Raw genomic sequence first — 21,014 nt, 5'->3', positions numbered from 1 at the left:
CCCCCAGGCGGCCTCGGCACCGCTGGCAGACTTGGTAGAAATTCCTCTGAGGGGAGTCTGGAATACACCGAGTCTCCCAGAGGAGTGAGTCCAGTGGGGAACAGGCCCGAGGGGCCCTGTTGGATGGGGTTGGGAGTGGAGCGGGGCCATGAGGCATCTTGAGGGGGTGGAGGGGAAGTCAGCTTGGGGTGGGGGCCAGAGTGGAGTAGTTTCTGGCTCCTTGGAATGGATTTGGTGGTGGTTTTATAGCCTCTTGGGGCATCACAGACTCCCCCTGGGGGCCGAGGAGTTGGTGTGACCATTTTTTAAGGACTGAGAATGTTTTTTAAAAATAAAGTCATTGTTTTTGGACATCTATTTGTTGTCTAGATCTCTGAGACAATGTCTTAGGCACGGGGACTGCTTCCAACTCTCTGGTCAGGGATTTCATGGGTCCTGATTCCCCTGTTCCTTGACTCCTGACCCCCCAGGCCATGGCCCCTCTGCACCGAGGGCTGAGCTCACTTGCTATTTCTGGACCATGCCAGGGGCTGGGCAGAGTGTTGGCAGTCACCATTCACAGTAGCCCAACTTGCCCCAGGCATCTGTCTGATCCCCACAGACCTTGGGGGGGAGGGGGTCCTTCACCAGCTTCTACCTTCATGCCATCAGAGGCCAGAAAGGCTTTGGACCAGAACTACATCCAGGCAAGGCCTGACAGTCACAGAACCACTGCTGCCCTGCCCTCTGGGAGCTGGTATTCTCCTGACCATAGAGTGGTGCCAAAGAAGTGCCAAGTGGCTAGTGGGGGAGGGGCAGTGCAAACCACTATGGTGTCTGGAAAGGCTTTGATTGAACCCTGCAGGAAAGGAGGGTCTGGGGCAGAGAGGAAGTTGGCCCCTGGTCCAGCCTGCCTCAGGTTACCCATCGACCTGATCACCTGTTGTCTGCTTCTTGTACCAGGGTAGGCTTGGGCCCTTTGGGGAAAACATGCTCATTGTGCCAGGCTGGAAACAAGGGTGGAATGAGTGTGGCCTTCAGCTGATGTTTCAGGTGACTGCCCTGGGACCCCATCGAGTTCCAGACCTCGGCCTTGGGGTCTGTCATCTTCTCGGGCATGGAGATGCCGCTGGGGTCAGAGATCTGTGCTCATCTCTGGGGCAGAACAGGGGGTGCATTCTTGTCTTGCAAGAGCTGATCCACCAGTCAGCCACTACCTGGGATTTCACCAATGCCAAGAACTTCCAATGTAGAAACACCCTGCACCAACAGATGCCATGGTCAGCCCGGCATCACCTCAGGTGAGCCGCTGCAGCAGCCCCCAGCTGGTCTCCACTGCCTGGATTCGGTCTGACCCCATCACTCCTTCCACTGGCTCCCAGCCCAAGCCCTGCCTCTGGCCTGCGCCCTTCCCCCTGCCTCCATGGACCGGTGCCCCACTCCGGCCGGGCTGGGCTCTCTGTCCCTCCCCCATGACCTCCTCCCATCGCTGGGTCTTTGTATCTTTACAGTGAATTGATCACAGGATCCATGGCTTATGACTATAATTAGTTGAGTCCCCTCATTTTGGAGTTGTAGGGAGACTTAAGTGATGGGCCAGTCAGGGTCACACCCGCTTGGCTGTGAACCCAGGGGTGTGGCTTGGGTCCAACCAACTCTTCCAGGTTGTGTTTCTCAAATAGCACGATTGCTGCTACAATCTTGGTAGAGTGTTCCTGTAGCCATCAGTATTCTTGGTGACGAGTCCAGTAACCCTCTCCCGAAAGTGTGGGCTCTGACCTAGTCCTTGATGGTCACCATTCTCTCTTGTAGTTGTCCTTTACTTTGCCAGGAATTGAAATCGGTTACTGGGACTCATACAGGGTTGCACAATCCTCTGGCATTTTCTCTTCTGCTCCCTCTTTGGGAAAATGTTTTTCAAAAACGTCATTTGTTTGGGGAGCTTCCTGTGCAGCCACATTATTCTCTTTAGTCTCCTCCTCGGCTTCATTCACATTGTTCCATCCTGCTAGGTGAACTTCCTTAGTTCCTCAGATCTCAGACACTTTTCTTAGGGATCCCCTGGACTTTCCTTTATCACTAACTTAAAATCTCCAGAACAGAACTTCCCTTATTGATTCCCCCTCTTGAAGGATGGAATTCCCTTAAGAGAAATAAAGGACTAACTGCTCTATTTGGGGCAGAGATAGATGTAGCAGATGTCCAAGAGAACTGAGACTCTCACTAGCCTCTCACGCCATTGGGCTGGGCTGGGGATCTAGTTCCCAAGCTTCCCGGGTGACTTTCTCTTGTTGTCCTGGGTGATCTGGAATCCAAGGGACACGGTCCACCTCCACTGCCAACCTAGTGAGGGGCAAGAAGGAGAGAGCTGTGGTTGGGTGAAGTCTCCGTGTCTTTGAGGACAATGGTGTTCCCATCACAATCACACACCACATCTAGTTCAGCCATGTCTAATTCTTGCCACCACAAAAAGGACTGCTTTCAATATTTGCCTACAAATGGGTGTTCCCCCTTTTTTTTTTATCTCTTTGGGGGCACAGTTTTAGCCGTGGTCTTGCTGGATCAAAGGGTAAGTTTGGACGTTCCCGGCAGCTCTAGTTCTGTCGCCTCGCTCCAGTGTTTCAGACTGCTGTCCAGATACATCATCTCAGCACCTTTGCTCCTCTCTCCTGAATCCCTTGCCGCTGTTGTTCAGTCTCTCCTCAAGTGCATCCAAGCTCAAGCACATTGTTCCTCTACAGGATTAAGTTGATTTGTCCATGGTCACACAGTGTCTGAGGCTGTATTTGAATTTAGGCCTTCCTCACACCGGGTCAGTGCTCTATCCACTGCACCATTTAGTGGTTTTTGCTTTCAATAGAAGCCGTCAAGGCGTTGTGTTCATCCCTGAGGCTTCTGGGACAAGAATATTGGAACTGGCAGCTCATTCTAGGTTCTGGTTATCCCCATGTGAATCACCAGAAGTGGGTGAGACAGTTCCTATGTTGATCCCCGGGTCGCCATTTTTCTCTCCTAACTCCTGCCCTCATACAAGAGGACTTTAATTTATCAGCTCCCTGAAAAGATCCTCAGCCCCCTCACAACCACGAGTTCCTCCCTCACATCTCAGCCCCAGAAAAAGACTACATAATCTATTGCTGTTTCTCTTCTGCCTTCCCTTACGAACCCTGCTCTTCACCCACACTGTGATCTCCCCTCCCTTGACTCTCAATTCTCTCCCAGGTCGGGACCCTTGCAGCAGCCGCTCCATCCTCTTCACATCTCAACTCCTTGGTGCACCCATTCCATTCAACACTGTCCTGCTCTTGAATCCCTCTTCCTTGAATGCCACCTTGAACGCTGCCTCATTTCTCCCAATATAGCCCAGTCAAGCCTCAGTCCATTCCCACCATGCACCTTGGCTGCTGCCGAAGAAAATCAGGCAACTGTTGTTCCTGAGTCCACTCCACATTTATGTTATCTAGCCTCAACTGGACTTTTACTGCAAGAAGATAACCTTTAATCCCTCCCCAATTAGCCCACTCTCCTAAGATACTGACAATCCATCCTTCCTCGAACCTCCTCTGGTTCCCTCACTTTATCAACTGAGAACCCCCTCTTCAGCTTTTACCAAAAAGAAAACTGAGGCCATTCCCCTTGAGTTTCCCCTTCTCCCCCTTCCTCATCTACTCCCACTTATGAGCATTCTGCTCCTCTTGTCATCCTCATCCTCCCTCCACCCTGCCCCCACTTCCTGTCTCATATGATGAAGTGGCCTCCCCACCAAGGCCTGCACAAGTGACCCACTCTGTTCTCTATTTTAATCACTTCTTGCCTCCTTGTTTCCCGGCTGTCTACAAACACACCCATCTCCTCCATCCTGAAAAAAAGCAAACCAACTTCTCTGGAGCCTTCCATTCCTGCTAGCTGTAGCCCTATGTTTCTTCTGCCCTTTGTAGCTCAGCTCCTGGAAAAGCACCTACACTAGGTGTTTTCTAGTGCCTCCACTATTTCTCCTCCCTCCCTCTCCTCTTCTTAATCCCTTACATTGCCTTCTGGCAAAACTTCCCTCTCAAAGTGACTAGAGATTTCTAGATTACCAAATCCCCCAACTTTTTCTCAATCCTTATTCACCCTGACAGCACCCTTGGACACTTAAGTCATTCTCTCTTCCTTAAAACTCTTCTCCCTACATTTCAGCAATCTTCCTCTCCCCTGGTTCTCCTTCCCCCTCTCTGACAGCTCCTCCTCTGTCTCCTTTGCTGGATCCTCTTTCAGTCCAGGTCCTCTAACCACAAATGTCTCTCAAGACTTTTCCTGGGTCTCCTGCTCTCCCCCTCCCCATGCTACTTTCATCAACTCCCAGGGATTTAATGACTTTTTCTCTTGTCCCAATCTTCTTGCTCACCCCCCATTTTGGGGGGGGGCGTTTCAAGGCAATGGGGTTAAGTGACTTGCTCAAGGTCACACAGCTAAGTATTAAGTGTTTGAGGCTGGATTTGAACTCAGGTCCTCCTGACTCCAGGAGGTGCTCTATCCACTGTGCCACCTAACTGCCCCAATCTCCATTTGTATATCTAATGCTTATTAGACATCTTGAACTGGATACCCCATAGATAACTTAAATAAGTACAAAACTGAAGCCCTTATTTTCCCCTCTATTTTCCCATCTGACCCAGCTTCTCCCTAGTCACCCTCCAGTGCCTCAGGCTTGCAAACTAGGAGCAATGGGGGGAAGGAACAAAAAAAGCAAATTTAACCTGGATGCCAGGAAAGCCTTATTCTCAAGAGCTATCCCACATAGTTTGGGCTAGGTAGAGGGCTGGTGGGTCCCCTTCCCTGTTTTGAAATAGCCAACCTGTCAGGGATCATGTAGAGAGGACTCTTGGACTAGAGCAGTGCTTCCCATTTAGTGATTCAAGAAACCTTGGGGGGATTTGAGAGATGTTGGTCCCAAGGGGGCTCACCCTAAAATTTCTTCAATGGCACACTAAACAGACTTTTTCTCTGTGACAAGCATGCTGTATTGGAGTCATTATAGATTTGCTTCTGCAGCCATTCCAAAACCACTATGATCATACAATAATTCTGGTGTATCACATTAAATGTTGACTACTTCTAACCAAGTACAATATGTTTCTGCAGTTTCTCAACCTGTAAATTCACCATTCAAGTACAAGCTGATGTCCAAGGGATGGTCAGACACATGTGCACGCCCTCATCTGTGTTCTGCACAATGCACTACATCACTCCCTGGCTCCCCTCTGTCACCTCGTAGTCCTGTCTCACGGTCTCCTTGGGCACCCACAAATGTTTGAAAGCCATGATCGCTGGGGCCATCGTAAAGGTTCCATAGAAATAAAACTTGGCTTATTGTGGCATTGTTTTCCTATTTCAGCTTCTCTGCTTCAGCTACTCATTTTCTTTGGTGTATTTTCAAGTTAATGGCTGGCAACACTGAGTAGTGCTGGAGTGTATTTGGTAAGCCAGTGAGTGGCAGAAGAGATGAGAAGTCACCTCCTTTTACCCTCCCCCATCTCTCCTCAACCTCTGGCAGTCTCTCCGGATTCTGCCCAAGTCCCTCTTCTCCCTGAGGTCTCTCCCCTCCAGACCAGCCCCACCTTGTGTTTTCCCTGCCAAGGTGACCCAGGGGCAGCACCACTAGGTATTCATGACTATTTTGGTGTCGTGTCTCTGCCTCCTCTTCTACCATTCCTAGCGTGGCCCCCCCTAGGCATGACCATTTGGGCAAGACAGTAGAATGTTTGTTTAGTGTTGGGATGGCCTTTACCTTGGCTCTGAGACCTAGAGCTGGGAAGGAAGAGCCTCTGAGACCAAGGAGTCTGACTCCTTGCTGACAAATGGGGAAACTGAGGGTCTCCCCGCACTGCTTCAGTTGGTCCCCCTCCCCATCCGTCTTGACCCTTCCTTCAGAAGGAAAGTTGAAGGCATGAGTGACAATTGACTGCTCTGGGGGTCCATTCTGGGAGTTTCCCTGATTCAGAAGTGGGCTCACCAGGCTCCTCTCCAGGACCCCTCACCCCTCCTACGTTCTGGTGGCACCTCCATCCCTGTCGGCCCCATCCTCCCTCTGGAATGGGGCCGTCTGGAGCCACCGTTCTGTGGTTCACAAGCTTGCCCTCTGATTAGGCCCCAGAAAAGGGGGGTGGCTGGTGGGTGGACTTTGTCCTTTTGCTTTTCCTTCACCCGAATTCTGGTGGTTTCTGGAAAAGGGCAAACGGAAGGTGCTTCAGAAATGCTGGGGAGGCTCCTTTCTCTAGTTTGACAGATGGGGAAACTGGGGCTCAGAAACGAAATGACCCTCAGGAAGTGTCTGCAGGAGGACTGGAACTCGCATCTTCTGGTCTCCAGCCCAGGCTCCGGAGCCACCAGTCATCTGTCCTGGGGGGGGGGGTGACCCCGAGGGTGCATGCCCTTGGGATCCCGGGCTCCGAACTGGTGGGGGGAAGGGGCAGAGCCTGGGAGCCAGGCCGGGCCTGAAGTCGGATCCGCTTCCTCCGGGGCCCCCTGGCCCGGGGTGAGCTGGGATCCGGGGCCGCCTCGGGGCCGGCGCCCCGGGGGAGGGGGCCCGGGGCTCCCCGCTCCTCCCCCTCCCCCGCCCCCGCCCCCACGTCGGAGGCCGCCGCGGCTCGGCTCCTTTAAGGCAGCGGAGGACCGGGCGGGCGAGGAGGCGGCGGCGGAGCCGGGAGGGAGCCCGCGCCGGAGGCAGCCCGCAGAGAGCCGCCGCCCGCCGGCCCATGGCCACGGCCCCGGCCCCGGCCCCGGCCCCGGCCCCGGCCCCGGCCCCGGCCCCGGCCCCGGCCCCGGGGGCCCGCCCCGACCGCAGCCGCAGCCGCGCAGGTGAGGGAGGGGCCCCGGGGGCGCATTCCTGCACTGGGGCCGCCAGGTGAGGGGCGGGGTGTGTCGGGGACACCCGGGCCCCCCGCCCACCTGTCTCGGAGACCTGGCCCCGCCCCCAGGCTGAGCCCCCTCCCCCCACCCCCGGGACCGACCCCCGCCTCCCCCCGGGCTGGCCAGGAAAAGGGGAGGGGACGGGAGGGGGTGCCGAAGGGGGCCGTGGGGTGGGTCCCCCGCGCCTGGGTTGGCCCCTTGATGCGCATTTGGACTGAAGCCCGGACCGGTCATGCCCCCATTGTCTTCTCCCTTCCCCCGTTACGGGCCAGGGACGGGCCCTGGGGGGGGGGGGGGAATGTGACCGGCCACAGGCTCTGCCCCCCTCCTGCGGTGGGCTGGGGGCCACTTGCTGGTTTCCCGGGGGGAGCCCGACCCTGCGGTGGCTGACACCGGGCCTGGCTGGGCACCCCTCTCCACTTTGGGGGAGACTCCGTGCCAAAGCTCGGGTGAGTGGCAGAAGTTGGCAGGGACTGGAAGGCTCCTGAGGGCCTTCATCACGTATGGACCTGGGGGAGAGGCAGCCTGCCCTTCTCTGGCCTCCCTCGGCTCTTCCCCAGGGCCGCCCCAGGAAGCCTCCCCCCTCCTCCAGCTCCATTCCCCAACTTCCCCTCTCTCCCCACAGCTGAGCATTCACTGCCTCACCCCCTCCCACAACTGGGAGCCCTGGGTACTGGGAGTTCCAGCCAGAGAAGCTCCCTTCCCCCCCCCCCCCCATACAGAAAGACACACCCACAGTCACACTCACACAAAGACACACAAGGACACACTCACATATAGACACACACACACACACCCACAGTCACACCTACAGACACACAGACACACACGGACACACACAGACACACTCCATGGTGCCGGCTCCATCTGTGGGCCCTCAGCCCCGGTCCTTTGTGGGGCCAGCAAGCTGAGTCCTGTCAGTACCTCACCCAGCCTCTCCTTCCACCTTAGGCCAAAGGGACCCTCCTGGCTCATCTAGTTCAGGCAAAGCTGGTCCTGTTCAGCACTGGCAGCCCACATTCCAGCTAGTGAGCCCCCACCCACTGGTTCTCAGCTCATGACAGGCAAGAGGTACCCGGCCTGGTGGGGAAAGAGGCAAACTGCCGAGGAAGGAAGGAATCTCATCAAGATCTGGAATCAAGTCCCTGGTCAACCAGTCAGACCTCTGAGTCTTACTAGTGCTTAAGACCCTCCATGGCAGAGGAGGTGCCAACCTGCACCCGAAGGGGACTTTGCTCACCAAAGTTTCCTACAACCAGAGGGAATCCCAGGCCCAGCCCCAACTGCTCACTTTTCTTTTCAATCCCATTTCTGATCCAGGTCCCTTTCCATCTTTCTCTGGGCCCCTGCAGCCAAGGGATTCTGGGTGGGGGTGGGGGTGAGGATGGCTGAACTTGTCTTTGCCCAGTCTGGCTCCTCCTGATCAGCCCTCCTGTGGCTCCCTGGGTCATTCAACTGTCTTGTCTGCCACTCCCTTACCCCCCCAGCACTCAGGCCTGGGCCCTTCCTCCTCTCTTTCTCCATTCCTGGGACTCTGCCCTCAACTCTCTCCCAGGTTCTTCTCTCCAGCAGCCCTGGCAATCTCTCTCTTCCGAGTTCTAATGTAGCAATGTGTGCACCATCCCATCCTGAACCTCCCTCTTCTTCTTGCCCTCCCTTCTTGTCCCCTGGTCTCTCCCTAACCCCAGGACCCGGCAATGGCTGCCAAACCTTGGCCAAACCCCTTCTTTCCTCCCACGCCACAAACACCCTGGCATCACCTCTCACCTCAGCTATCATCCAAATGTCCTAACTGGGCTTGCTGCATCTGGTCTCTTCCTCTCCACCCCACCCCCCGTGCCAAAACGGTAAAGAGAGAGGGGCCCAGGGAAGGGTCACACCCTCTTGAATCAGGGCTGGGTGGGGCTGGGTGAGGCTGGGCAGCCATCTCCTTGTGTTTTCCCTGGGCGTTGCTTCTCCCTCCTTGCCGGTTAGGTTAGCCAACCTGAAACACCTCCTCCTGCTCTAGGCCGTAGTCTGGCTGATGAGAGACCAAAGCCTATTCCTTGGCCTAAAAGCCCACAAATCCTAAACCTAGGACTGAAAATGGCCCCAGGGGATGGGAAGAAGACTGGAGCTAGGCTCCTCTATGAAAGGCTAACCACCTTCTCCTACCCAGTGTGAGCCCTCAGGCTGGGGATTACCCCCAGGATGGCTGTGGAAAGAAGACCCCGCTGACCCTTCCATCTCAGCCGTCTTCTCTCCTTTCAGCAAAGGAGCGTGGAAGACTTTCTGCCAGAGCACTGAGACTGAGAACAGGGGCTGAGCACTGTATGCACCCTTGCCTGGGCTTAGGCTCTGCTCAGGAGGGCCGGCCTTCTTCCTCCTCAGTTGGACTCTAGGCTGGGGACCAGGTGGAGCCTCTCTGTAGTTTGAGAACTCACAGCTCTAGTCTTTCTTGGTTCTGGATCTTTCCCTTCTTTTCCCTTCTTCCCCAAGCCTGTCCTCTTTCAGACCAAGCTTTTCTCTATGGATGGGTGCTGTGCCATGCCTCACTCAGCACCAGCCCTGCTTGACCAACAGTTGTCGGTTTTTTGGTCAGAGAATGTCCTGGAGGTATTTCCGATTCAACAATCCAAGGTAGAGCTCATTCATGATCTTTCTCCTCAGACCTCTCCCCTCTTCAAAAGAATCTATACCCTTCCAGTAACCCAGATAACCCAGACCTTGGAATCATCCTCAGTTTTGCCCACCCTCAGAATTCAATTTCATGCCAAAGCTTGTCAATCATCTCACCTATGCAGCATCTCTGATTATTTTCACCTCTGCAGCATCTTTTGTCCAATCTCACCTGTGCAACATCTCTAGTCATTCTCACCTGTGCAACATCCCTTGTCAATCTCACTTGTGCAGCATCTCTGGTCAATCTCACCTGTGCAGCACCTCTAGTCAATCTCACCTGTGCAGCACCTCTTGTCAATCTCACCTGTGCAGACAGACCTCTTGTCAGTCTCAACTGAGCAGCATCTCTAGTCATTCTCACCTGTGCAGCATCTCTAGTCAATCTCACCTGTGCAGCATCCCTTGTCAATCTTACCTGTGCAACACCTCTAGTCAATCTCACCTGAGCAGCATCTCTAGTCATTCTCACCTGTGCAGCATCTCTAGTCAATCTCACCTGTGCAGTATCCCTTGTCAATCTCACCTGTGCAGCATCTCTTGTCAGTCTCAACTGAGCAGCATCTCTAGTCAATCTCACCTGAGCAGCATCTCTTGTCAATCCAATCTCACCTGTGCAGCATCTCTAGTCAATCTCACCTGTGCATCATCTCTTGTCAATCTCACCTGTGCATCATCTCTTGTCAATCTCACCTGTGCAGCATCTCTAGTCAATCTCACCTATGCAGAATCTCTTGTCAATCTCACCTGTGCAGCATCTCTAGTCAATCTCACCTGAGCAGCATCTCTAGTCATTCTCACCTGTGCAACATCCCTTATCAATCTCACCTGTGCAGCACCACTAGTCAATCTCATCTGTGCAACATTTCTGGTCAATCTCACCTGTGCAGCTTCTCTAGTTAATCTCACCTGTGCAGCACCTCTAGTCAATCTCACCTGAGCAGCATCCTTTGTCAATCTCACCTGTGCAGCACCTCTTGTCAATCTCACCTGTGCAGACAGACCTCTTGTCAATCTCACCTGAGCAGCATCTCTAGTCAATCTCACCTATGCAGAATCTCTTGTCAATCTCACCTGTGCAGCATCTCTAGTCAATCTCACCTGAGCAGCATCTCTAGTCAATCTCACCTGTGCAGCATCTCTGGTCAATCTCACCTGTGCAGTGTCTCTGGTCAATCTCACCTGTGCAGCACCACTAGTCAATCTCATCTGTGCAGCATCTCTGGTCAATCTCACCTGTGCAGTATCTCAATCTCACCCGTGCAGCTTCTCTAGTCAATCTCACCCATGCAGCACCTCTAGTCAATCTCACCTGTGCAGCATCCCTTGTCAATCTCACCTGTGCAGCACCTCTTGTCAATCTCACCTGTGCAGACAGACCTCTTGTCAGTCTCAACTGAGCAGCATCTCTAGTCATTCTCACCTGTGCAGCACCTCTAGTCAATCTCACCTGTGCAGTATCCCTTGTCAATCTCACCTGTGCAGCATCTCTGGTCAATCTCACCTGTGCAGCATCTCTGGTCAATCTCACCTGTGCAGCACCTCTTGTCAATCTCACCTGTGCAGCATCCCTTGTCAATCATACCTGTGCAACACCTCTAGTCAATCTCACCTGTGCAGTATCCCTTGTCAATCTCACCTGTGCAGCATCTCTTGTCAATCTCACCTGTGCAGCATCTCTTGGCAATCTCACCTGTGCAGCATCTCTTGTCAGTCTCAACTGAGCAGCATCTCTAGTCAATCTCACCTGAGCAGCATCTCTAGTCAATCTCACCTGTGCAGCATCTCTTGTCAATCTCACCTGTGCAGCATCTCTTGTCAATCTCACCTGTGCAGCATCTCTGGTCAATCTCACCTGTGCAGCTTCTCTAGTCAATCTCACCTGTGCAGCATCTCTGGTCAATCTCACCTGTGCAGCTTCTCTACTCAATCTCACCTGTGCAGCATCTCTTGTTAATCTCACCTGTGCAGACCCCTTCTCGATATCACCTGTGCAGCATCTCTTATCAATCTCAGCATTCCATCAGCCCTATTTCACCTCAATAGCATGTCTTGTCGATCTTAAATGTGCAGTGTTTCTCAAATTTGCCACCTTCTCTCCTCTGACACTGCCACCTCCCAGGGCAGACACCCCATCTCCTCACATGTGGATTATTGCAGAAGCTGCTAGAGTCTTCCTGCTTCATGGCTCTCCTCACTCCAGTCCATTCTCCATTCAGCCACTAAAAAAGTCTAAAAAAGCACAAGTCTAATATGTCATATCTCTAAGTTGCCTTGGAGGATAAATTGCCTAGAGGATGAAAACAAACTTACCCAGTTGTCTTCTAGGTCTGTCAACAGCCTGGAGTCTCTTTTTTGGAAGAGGAATGAATAGTAAGGTTTATTAGATAGTGACCCTCCTGAACCACTTTTATCCTGTCAGTTTAAAACAGCATCCAGTAGAAGGTGCTCCTTTACCCCTCTCTCTTACTAGATAGACTCCCTCTCTTGGCAAGTTAATTTCTTTCAAGGATGAGAGATAAAAATCAGAAAGTGTAAACATGAGAGAAAACCTAAGTGGATAGATGAGTAAATTTTGGCCCGACATTAATGATGGCATCAGCTACCTGATGGGATGATGGGGTCAGGGATACTGGGAACTTGAAGGGGGGTCAGCAGTGAAATAAGCATGGAAAAAACCCTTTGATTTATGACCTTGCTTTAGGAAATATCCAGGCAAGTGGCCACCTTGTAGTCCAGGTTCCCATTGCCTTTCCCCTAGGTTTTTGAGTAGAACATCTAATTGGTCTCTGCCCCGAATGTCGAATCCAACCTTTCTAACAACTGCCCAAAATTTTTTCAAAGGCATAGTCTTTAACACGTCACCCCTGCTCACAAAACCTCAATGGCTTCCCTTTACCTATAAGGACAAAGACAAATTCCTTGGCCTGACCCTTAAGGTCCTCTACCATCTGGAAGTCTATTTCCAACTCTGCCTTTCTAGGCTCTTTGCTCTTCTGTTCTTGATCTCCATGTCCCAGTCAAACGTTCTGTCTACAATCGAGCATCTTCATGCCTTTAATACTTTCCTTCCTCTCTTTTGCCTGGCATGTGTCTATTCCAGTGTCTTTTCCTATGGGAGGCCTTTCCCAATCTGTCCTGTTTCTCATGTGAGGAAATAATCTTCCTAGAGATTTCTTCGAATTTACCGAGTGTTCATGTGTGTGTGCATGCACACCCTGCACTACCCTTAGACAAGCCAAGCATTTTCTTGACTGAATATATGTGGTATTTGAGGAGTGGAATGAGGGCAGGTGCTGATCTTTGTTTTTCTCTTTGTGAGATTGGCAGGGAGTAGGATTGGAAGGGAGAAGACACTTGACAAATGAAGGCTCTGTCTCCAGACTTTCTCCTCTAGCTGCTGTTCTAAGCCTGGGTCCCTATCCAGCCCCTGTCAGACCAGGTCTCTAGACTGAGGGCTCAGCAGGAGATATGTGTGGAGGGCATAGAATTGGGAGAGTTGAGGAAATGCAGACCTGCAGAGGAGTGAGCACTTTGAATGGTGAGGGATGCTTTGTACTGTGAGGCAGTTGGCGCTAAAGAATCCCCTCCTCATCTTGTTGGGGGAGAGTGGCAGGGAATGCTCAAGGTGAGCCACAGGATGTGAGAATCTTAGAGAGGTCAAGTCTAACCCTTTGGTTTGATAGACCAAACTGAGAACTAATGGGGTTAAGGGCTGAACCCAGGCCTGCAGTCAGAATTGGGCAGTGACCATGGATTGAGGTCTAGACATTGTGTCTGTAAGGCAGACCACAGAAAGGGAAGCCCACACCTCTGCCTGGAGGGAGCTCCTGGAGATGACACAAATGCACTGAAAGATTGTTGAGGAAACTTGAACCTTAGCCTGGTATCCCCAGAAAAATAGACATATTATTAGGACTGTGGGCCTGGAGGAGAGAGGCTCTGGGGGAATCCTTCCTGGAGGGGCTGAGTTTTAGAAGAGGGCCCTTGAGGGGGAAACAAAGGACCCTTAATTTAGAGACCTACCACAGATCTGAGAAGAGATTTCACATTTCATATTTGGGGATGAATACCTCTCTCTGACTTTGTGGATGGTGAGTTGAACCCTGATCAGGAGCTATCAGAATATTGCAGTGAGCCTCAGTTTCTCTACCTTTAAAGTAAGTGGCTTAGAGCCATGTGATCTCCCAGATGCCTTCTGGTTTGGCCTTCTCGGGTCCCAGGGAAGGAGGGGGTTCGGGGGAATGCTTGGTGCAGTCTGACCCCTCTTCTGCTCAGAGGTGCCAAGAGTGCATGGGGGAGTGTGGAGAAGGAGTCTCCCTTTTCTAAATATTTTCCCCAATTTATCTTTCAGAGTTGTTAGATAGCCAGGGGTGCTCTCAATCAGCAGGTGGATACTCCTCCTCCCTCCCCCTTGCCTCCACTTCCCTACCTGGGCACTGCTCCCTGCCCATACCCCTGAGGCAGTGAAATTAGTGAGATACCTGCTTTTGGAATGCACTCCTCCCTGGGCAGAGCAGAGCTGGTCTGGGCAGGGGCATAGCCTTGGATATGTCTGGCCTTTCCCCCAGGCCTCCTCAGGACCTATCTCTGCCTGGCTACAGCTAGCAGCTGGGTCTCCTTAGTGCATTATTATGCTAGGTCCTGGGCTGTATTCTGGGGAGGGACTGGGGGGGGTGAACCCTGTATACCAAAAGGTGAATATAGAGGGGGAGGGAGAGGACTCATAACACCTGAGTGGGGGAGGACATGTCTAGAATTGACAGGTAGTCGGGGGGGCTTTGAAGAAGGCCCTGAAGCAGCAGAGCAGGAGGGGATGTTCCAGGTCTGGGCGACAGCCACCCAAATGGATGGAAATGGCAGATGATGGGATATGGGGCATGTTGGGGCTAATCTGACTGAAGCAGGAGGCTGAACACAGACAGGCATGACTGAACAAACATAATTTGGGTCCTGGTGACAGTAGGTAGCTAGGAGCCCCTCTGGGCCAGGTCAAGGAGCTTGACCTTTCCCAGGATCCCACTGGTTGGGAGTAGAGAAGCCCTGGGGACAGAGCCCAGGGATGAGGCTATCCAGGGGAAACACTTTGGGGGCAGGGTCCAGGTAGGTCCTGGGAGCCTGTCCAGGGTGACTGAGGGGACGTTAAGGAGAGTGGAAGGCAGGGCTGTGGATCTCTAAGTCCAGAACTCCATGTGCTCTTCCAGGATGCCTCTGCATAGGAAATGCCTAAGGGCAGTGGATCCTGTGGGACTGGTCCTCAGGAGAGTGTTTGGAGGAGAAAAGGGAAGAGGGCTTAGGATGGAGCTCCAGGGCACCCTCAGGGAAGGAGGAGAATGGGGGTAAATATTAGACCAAGGAGAGTGAGCAAGAATGGTCCAGAGGAGTGGGCAGGGAGAGAGATGAAGGGAGTCAAAAGGTCATCTTGACTGGTTTTATACAGGCCTGGGGATGGCAGCCAGTTTGCCAGGGGTTGAAGCCAGTGTAGACAAGTTCCTCTGTTTAGAGTTTGACTCTGGAGTAGGGCTCCAGGCTAAGCAGGGCTGGGGTGAGGACCTGCTCCCCCAAACTGGGCCGTCCTGCCAAGCATTCTAGGCTGCATCTGAACCCAGTGGGGAGTCACCTTGGCTATGAAGTAGCAATTATCTACCAAGGAAACCAGCTAGGGTGTTCTAAGTGGGCAGGTTGATGGGACCTCAGTGGGGCTGGAAAGGGCTTGGTGAATCTTTGGAGAAGTTTGGTGCCTCCCCACCAGAATCCACATGTACTGACCAAGAGCTGCCCATTGCCACCAGCAATGGGATCTGGAGCAAAGCATCCAACTGCCCTGGGACTCAGGGCAGGGGATGGGGCAGAAAGGCTTTCTCTGTGGGAAGGGGTGGGAGCTGGCCCCACTAGGCCCCTGGAGCTTGGAGCCAGCTGCTGCCTCTGTTGATAAGTACTGTTCTGGGTAGGTGGTGGCTGGATGGGCTGGGGTCCGGGGCAGGACCTGACTGAAGTCTTCTTAGCTACTGTTCTGGGCTCCAAAAGTGGGCAGTTTTGTGGCTCCGTCTGAGAGAGGCCCCGGGCAGGGAAAGGTGATCCCTCTCCCCTTTCTCAAGGACTGACTGCCTCTGGGGAGAAGACGGTGGTCTCAGCCTCAATCTGAGGAGTCAAAGCTGAGGGGTGGGATAGGTGGGGGCTAGTCTATGGCCGGTAACTCCAGAGACCTTGTGTGGGGCATGTGAGATGGACAGGGGCCCCAGAATGGAACTCCTGGGCATGGCTAGCCTCCTCCTGATCCTTCTAGGCTGGCTCACAGATGTCTGGAGGCTTGGGAACTAATGGAGGTGCCGTCAACACCCTTGGTACTCTTTCAGTAGACTGGAGCAGTGGCAAGAGCCTGGTTCTGGAGACAGAAACCCTGGGTTCAAATCCTTCCTGGGATGTGTTCTCCCAGTGTGGTCCCCTTAGCTGGTCTGAGAAGCCCCTTCATTCCAGGACCCTGTGAATCAATCCCTGCCATCTCAAGGTGTAGCCTCCATAGAGGGGCAGGCATTTAGGTGGGAATTTCTCACCCTCCACCTGGTTTTGTCTTTGGGTCTCCAGTGAGGAGGGAAGAGCTCCCCAGCAGACCTGACCTGCCTCTCAGGGACCCGTCTCAGCCTCAACAGCCAGCCAAGCACCCCTCAGACTCCAGTGGGCACCCCACTGAGGTCAGACGGCAGAGCTGGGCCCCAAGATTCAGGTCCAGCATCCCAAGCCCTTGCCCCTGGACCCCTTTGGCAGGTGATTGTTGGCACCGACCACAAGCTGACCATTCTTTCTGAGGACTGTGCCCCCACTCCCTCATTCGTTCAGTGCATGGTCCCTCACCTCCCCACCCAAGCAAGCATGGGGGCAGGGAGGGAGGGAGAGAAGCCTCTGGATCTGGAAGTGGGAGGGCGGACTGCCTTCCAGTTGTGGGGATAGGGATCAGCATATAAAAGACCAGTCTCATGGGAACAGGGAACAGGGAACTGGGAACCATCCAGTTGCCTTGGAATGGAGATTTGGACAGAGTTCTAAAATGAAGTGAAACTGAAGAACGAGGAGAGACCAGTGTGGGGCAGCCTCAGAGGCTGGGCAGAGGGAGGAAGGAGCTCCCAGGTCTCACCCAGGCAATAGGGAGCTAGGGAGGGAGAGAGGAGAAGCCAGACCTGCCGTCAGGGGATGCTGGGGCGAGGGCTCAGTGGAGAGAGAGGCTGACAACACTTCCCGGTCTGGGGCTCCCTTGGGAGATTTAGAATCTTTCTATTCACACCTGCCTGGGATGGCTGTGCTTCAGCAGTGAGCACCCGAGTCCTCGCTGTCTCAGGGATCCTGCCAGACCTGATGCTGCTGAGCACTTGGGAGAAAGACTTGGTCCGAGGCTTGGGGTCCAGGGCCCGGGTGCTGGACTTGTGTTCAGTGCCTAGGGCAGGCCTCCCCCAGGGCAAGGAGGCCCTGCCCCTACAATGGTCTGCTTGGAGACCTCCCCCTTCTCCACTCTCCTCCAGAACACCAGCTTTCAGAAGTACCAGCCACCTCTGGAAGAAGACATTCTGCTATGGCCCCCAGTGTCCCACCTGGATCCTGAGCCTGCTGGCTCAGGGCCTCTCCTTCCCCTCCTCCTCCTCCCTCTCCTCTACCCCCCTTACTCCTCCCTCTCCAAGGCTCAGCCCCCCTTCTCCTCAGATGCCTGTTCTGACCCAACATCATAGCAAGGGGAAGATGGAAGCTGGGATGAGGTGGGGCTGAGGGAAGGAGCTGGATGTTTTGTGTCAGTTGTAACTCCCTGTCCCCTCCCCATCAGGGGCTCCAAACAGCCAGAGTTGATTTGTCCTTCCTCCTTTTTCTTCCTCCTGATCAAATCCTAAGCACCTGCCCTGGCCACTCTCGCCTGCAATCCTGGCCCAGAGACAGCCCCGATTTTGACTTTGGGTTGCCCAAGGTGCCGGTGGTCTGACCAGGGAAGGGGTGATTTGAATGTCTGGGACTTAAGGAAGGATTCATGAAGGACCTTGCCTTAAGGGTCCCCTAGGTTCCCAGACTTCTTCACCCTTGACTCTAGGAATGATGAGTGTGTGGTCACTTCAGTCTTGGGGGTTTGGGGGTCATGGGGCAATGATCAGGTGGCAACTAGGCAGGTATATTTTGGTGACCCTCCAAGAGCCTGCAGATACCAAGACTGCCCCCCCTGCCCCCCATCTGACATGGGAGCTGGGGTATATGGGGGAGGAGGGAGAGAGAAAGGGAAAAGAGAGATGGGGGAAGGAGAGAGGGAGAAAAGAGGAGAGGAGGAGACAGAGAGATAGACAGAAATGGAGACACAAAGAGAAAATAGGGAGGGGAAGGAGAGAGGGGAGAGAGATGGAAAATTACTGAAGATAAGAAATCAGGCCTTCCCCAACTCATGAGCCCCAGTGCTGTCACCCCTGCTCTGACACTGTGATTATCAATCTTAGTCCTCTAGTTGCCAGTCCAACAATGTAGGTCTTTTCTGGGGGAGAAACTCCTGTTCTCTAGTCTTGTCCACATTCATCCCTGACCAGATCCCAGGATCTGGATTGCTCCCCCCATCCATCTCTAACAGGTCTCCCCCGAAGCCCCTGAGTGATTCTGGAACGTTCTGGACCCAGAGTCCTTCCCTTCTTCTGCACATATTGCAAATGGGGACCTAAAGCCCTGGAGAACCTGTCCCGGAATCCTCCTCACCAGGTCCACCTCTAATCTCAGCTGGGCCTTCATCATAACAGGGCAGCCCTTTGAGTCTTCATCAACTGTCCTGTCCTGGTTCTACAAACCTTTCCCATGCGCCTCTTCCCTGCTCTCCCAGCTGAAGGTCTGACCTGCTCTACTAAGAAAATGGAGGCTGTTGGTTGGGTTTCCCTGCTTTATTTCATCCCTCCAATCTTTTCTTCTCTGTACGGGACACAAGTGCCCTTGATCTCATCCTCTCTGGCACCTTCTGTATTATTTCCCCTTCTACCATGCTTCCCTCCCCCAATTTCTTTTTTTTTTAGATTTTTCAAGGCTAACTGGCTTGCCCAAGGCCACACAGCTAGGTAATTATTAAGTGTCTGAGGTCGGATTTGAACCCAGGTCCTCCTGACTCCAAGGCCTGTGCTGTATTCACTGCGCTACCTAGCTGCCCCCCTCCCCCAATTTCTACCTTATTCTTCTCCTGCCTATAAACATGCTCCTGTCAGCCCCATCTTCAAGAACTCTTGAACTAACTCCATCTTCCCTTTCACCAACCCTATTTCTCTTCCCTGTCTCCATTGGATGCCTCTACTCTCTTCTTGATCCATTATAATCTATCTTCTGATGTCATCTTTTCATAAGGTTTTTTGATATTTTCCATTTCTTAATCATCAGAATACCCCACGGATCTGACCCCCCACCCTGAGCCATCCCATGTGACAGATAGTTTTCAGAGAGGAAAAAAATCAGCCCAACTGATCAAAACATTGGAGCAGCCTGAAAATATGAAGCGTGTGGACACCTGTAAAGGCATGTCTTCTCCTGAGCTTTATGGTTCTGTTACGTTATTGTTTTCCATTTGATTTTTTGAGACTTCACCACACACTTGTTTTAGGGTATGCCCAGATTAATAGATTTTGAGCATAACCACGAATTTCTTTCCATAGCTCTAACAGTGTATTAATGTACATATTTTCCCATAATTCCTTCAACATTTTTCATTTTCTCTTTTTAATCAATTTTTAAAAATATAAATTTATTTCTCTTGCAACCACAGGCAATTTTAGTTTTCAATATTCATCCCTTTGTAAGATTTCAAGTTCCATGCATCCCCCCTCCCTACCCTCCTGACCCTTGACAACGCATAATCCAATACAGATTATACTTGTATAGCTATGATAAGCATTTCCATATTAATCGTGTTGCAAAAGAAGAAACAGACCATAAGGGTAAAAAAAACCTATGAGAAGAAAAAGCCATAAAGCACAAAATAAATTATAATTATGGAAATTAATATGCTTTGCTCTGGATTCAGACTTCATAGCTCTCTCTTTGGAAAGAATGTGCCATCTATAATTTCTTAAAGCACAGAAGTATTCCATAACCTTCACAATGGGCATTTACTTTCCATTTCTTGGGTATCACAAAAAGTGCTGCTGTAAGTTATTTTAGATTATGGGGACTTTTTCTTATTTAATATTTCTCTTGGAGTAGAAGCCCAGCAATGGAATTTCTGGTTGCAAGGGTAAGGCCTTTTTAGGCCCCTTATTTGTATAATTCCAAATGATTTTTCAAAATAGTTGTTGTGCTTCACAGCTCCACCAATAATGTATTAGTGTAGCTATCTTTCTACAACCCCTCCAGCATTGACTGTTGTCAGTGATGTCATTTTTGTCCACTTGCAGACTATGAGGTAAAATTTCAACAATTTTGATATATTCCTTTATCATTAGGTATTTGGAGCATTTTTTCATGTTATTGTGAATCCTTTATCATCTGTTGGTGAATGGCTGTTGGTCTTATGTAGACTTATTAAATGGTTTACATATGAGAGAGACCACACCCTTATCAGACAAATATGATACAAATATTTTAGACCTCTCAATGATTTTCCTCCTTATCCTAGATACTTCTTCTACATTGCCTATGCAGAAACTTCAGTTATATGTAATCAAAGACCAATTTTATCTTTTATAATTACTGCTATCTCTTGTTTGGTGCAAACAAAATCCCTTCCCCATAACTGCGAGAGGTAAAGGATCTGTTTCTCTTCTAATTTTTCAATAGTATGATCTTTAACATCGAGGTCATGTGACCTCTTAGACTGTATTGTGAAGCCTGGTAGGTTGTGATTGGTTTCAGTTTTTTTTTAAATCAAGTTTTTCCCCGAGTTCTATCCTTTTTGAGTTACTTTTGTCTGTTCTGTTCAGTTGACAGCTGCTACTCTATAATATAGCTTGAGATCTGGAAGTGTTACTTCCCTGTTTCATCATTTTTCTTGCTATTTTAGATCTTTTGACTTTCCAGATTCATTTTATTATATTCTGTCAAGTTTTCGCAAGTGTCCTCTTGGTGATTTGATTAGTTATGGTGTTGAAAGTGTAACTTAACCATGAGCACTGAGTGTTCCTCCAGCAATTTAAGTTGTCCTTTATTTCTTTGTGGATTTGTCATGGAATCTATATAAGTCTTTTGTGTGCTTGGGGAGGTTTTATTTTTATTTTTTAGGCATTGTGGGGCAATGGAGTTAAATGACTTGTCCAGGGTCACACAGCTAGTACATATCAAGTCTCTGAGATCAGATTTGAACTTGGGTCTTCCTGTCTCCAGAGCTAGTGCTCTATCCACTGTGTCACTTGACTGGTCCCTCCCCTGACCCCACTGCACCACCCGACTGCCCCATCAGTGATCTTAACTTGATCTGATCATCCTTGACCTGGCTGCAGCATCTGACAGTGAGCTGCCCTTTCTCTCCTCTCCGGCCTTTGGTGGCACCACTCTCTCTT

At 51.6% G+C, this 21,014-nt stretch overlaps 1 protein-coding gene across 1 annotated transcript in view; it reads left to right on the top strand.

Annotated features, from left to right (window-relative positions):
• Positions 1–6,785: 6,785 nt before the first annotated feature.
• Positions 6,786–21,014, top strand: part of PITPNM3 (PITPNM family member 3) — an 88,360-nt gene continuing 74,131 nt past the window's right edge. Inside the window, exon 1 of the mRNA XM_074190501.1 lies at positions 6,786–6,819. The gene's annotated coding sequence lies outside the window, so the exon portion shown is untranslated. The remainder of the gene's footprint in view (positions 6,820–21,014) is intronic.

This window comes from Macrotis lagotis, chromosome 6, assembly GCF_037893015.1.
Source record: "Macrotis lagotis isolate mMagLag1 chromosome 6, bilby.v1.9.chrom.fasta, whole genome shotgun sequence".
Taxonomy (NCBI): Eukaryota; Metazoa; Chordata; class Mammalia; order Peramelemorphia; family Peramelidae; genus Macrotis; species Macrotis lagotis.
Note: the sequence above shows the minus strand (reverse complement) of the source record. Positions and strands in the feature narration are given on the sequence as shown.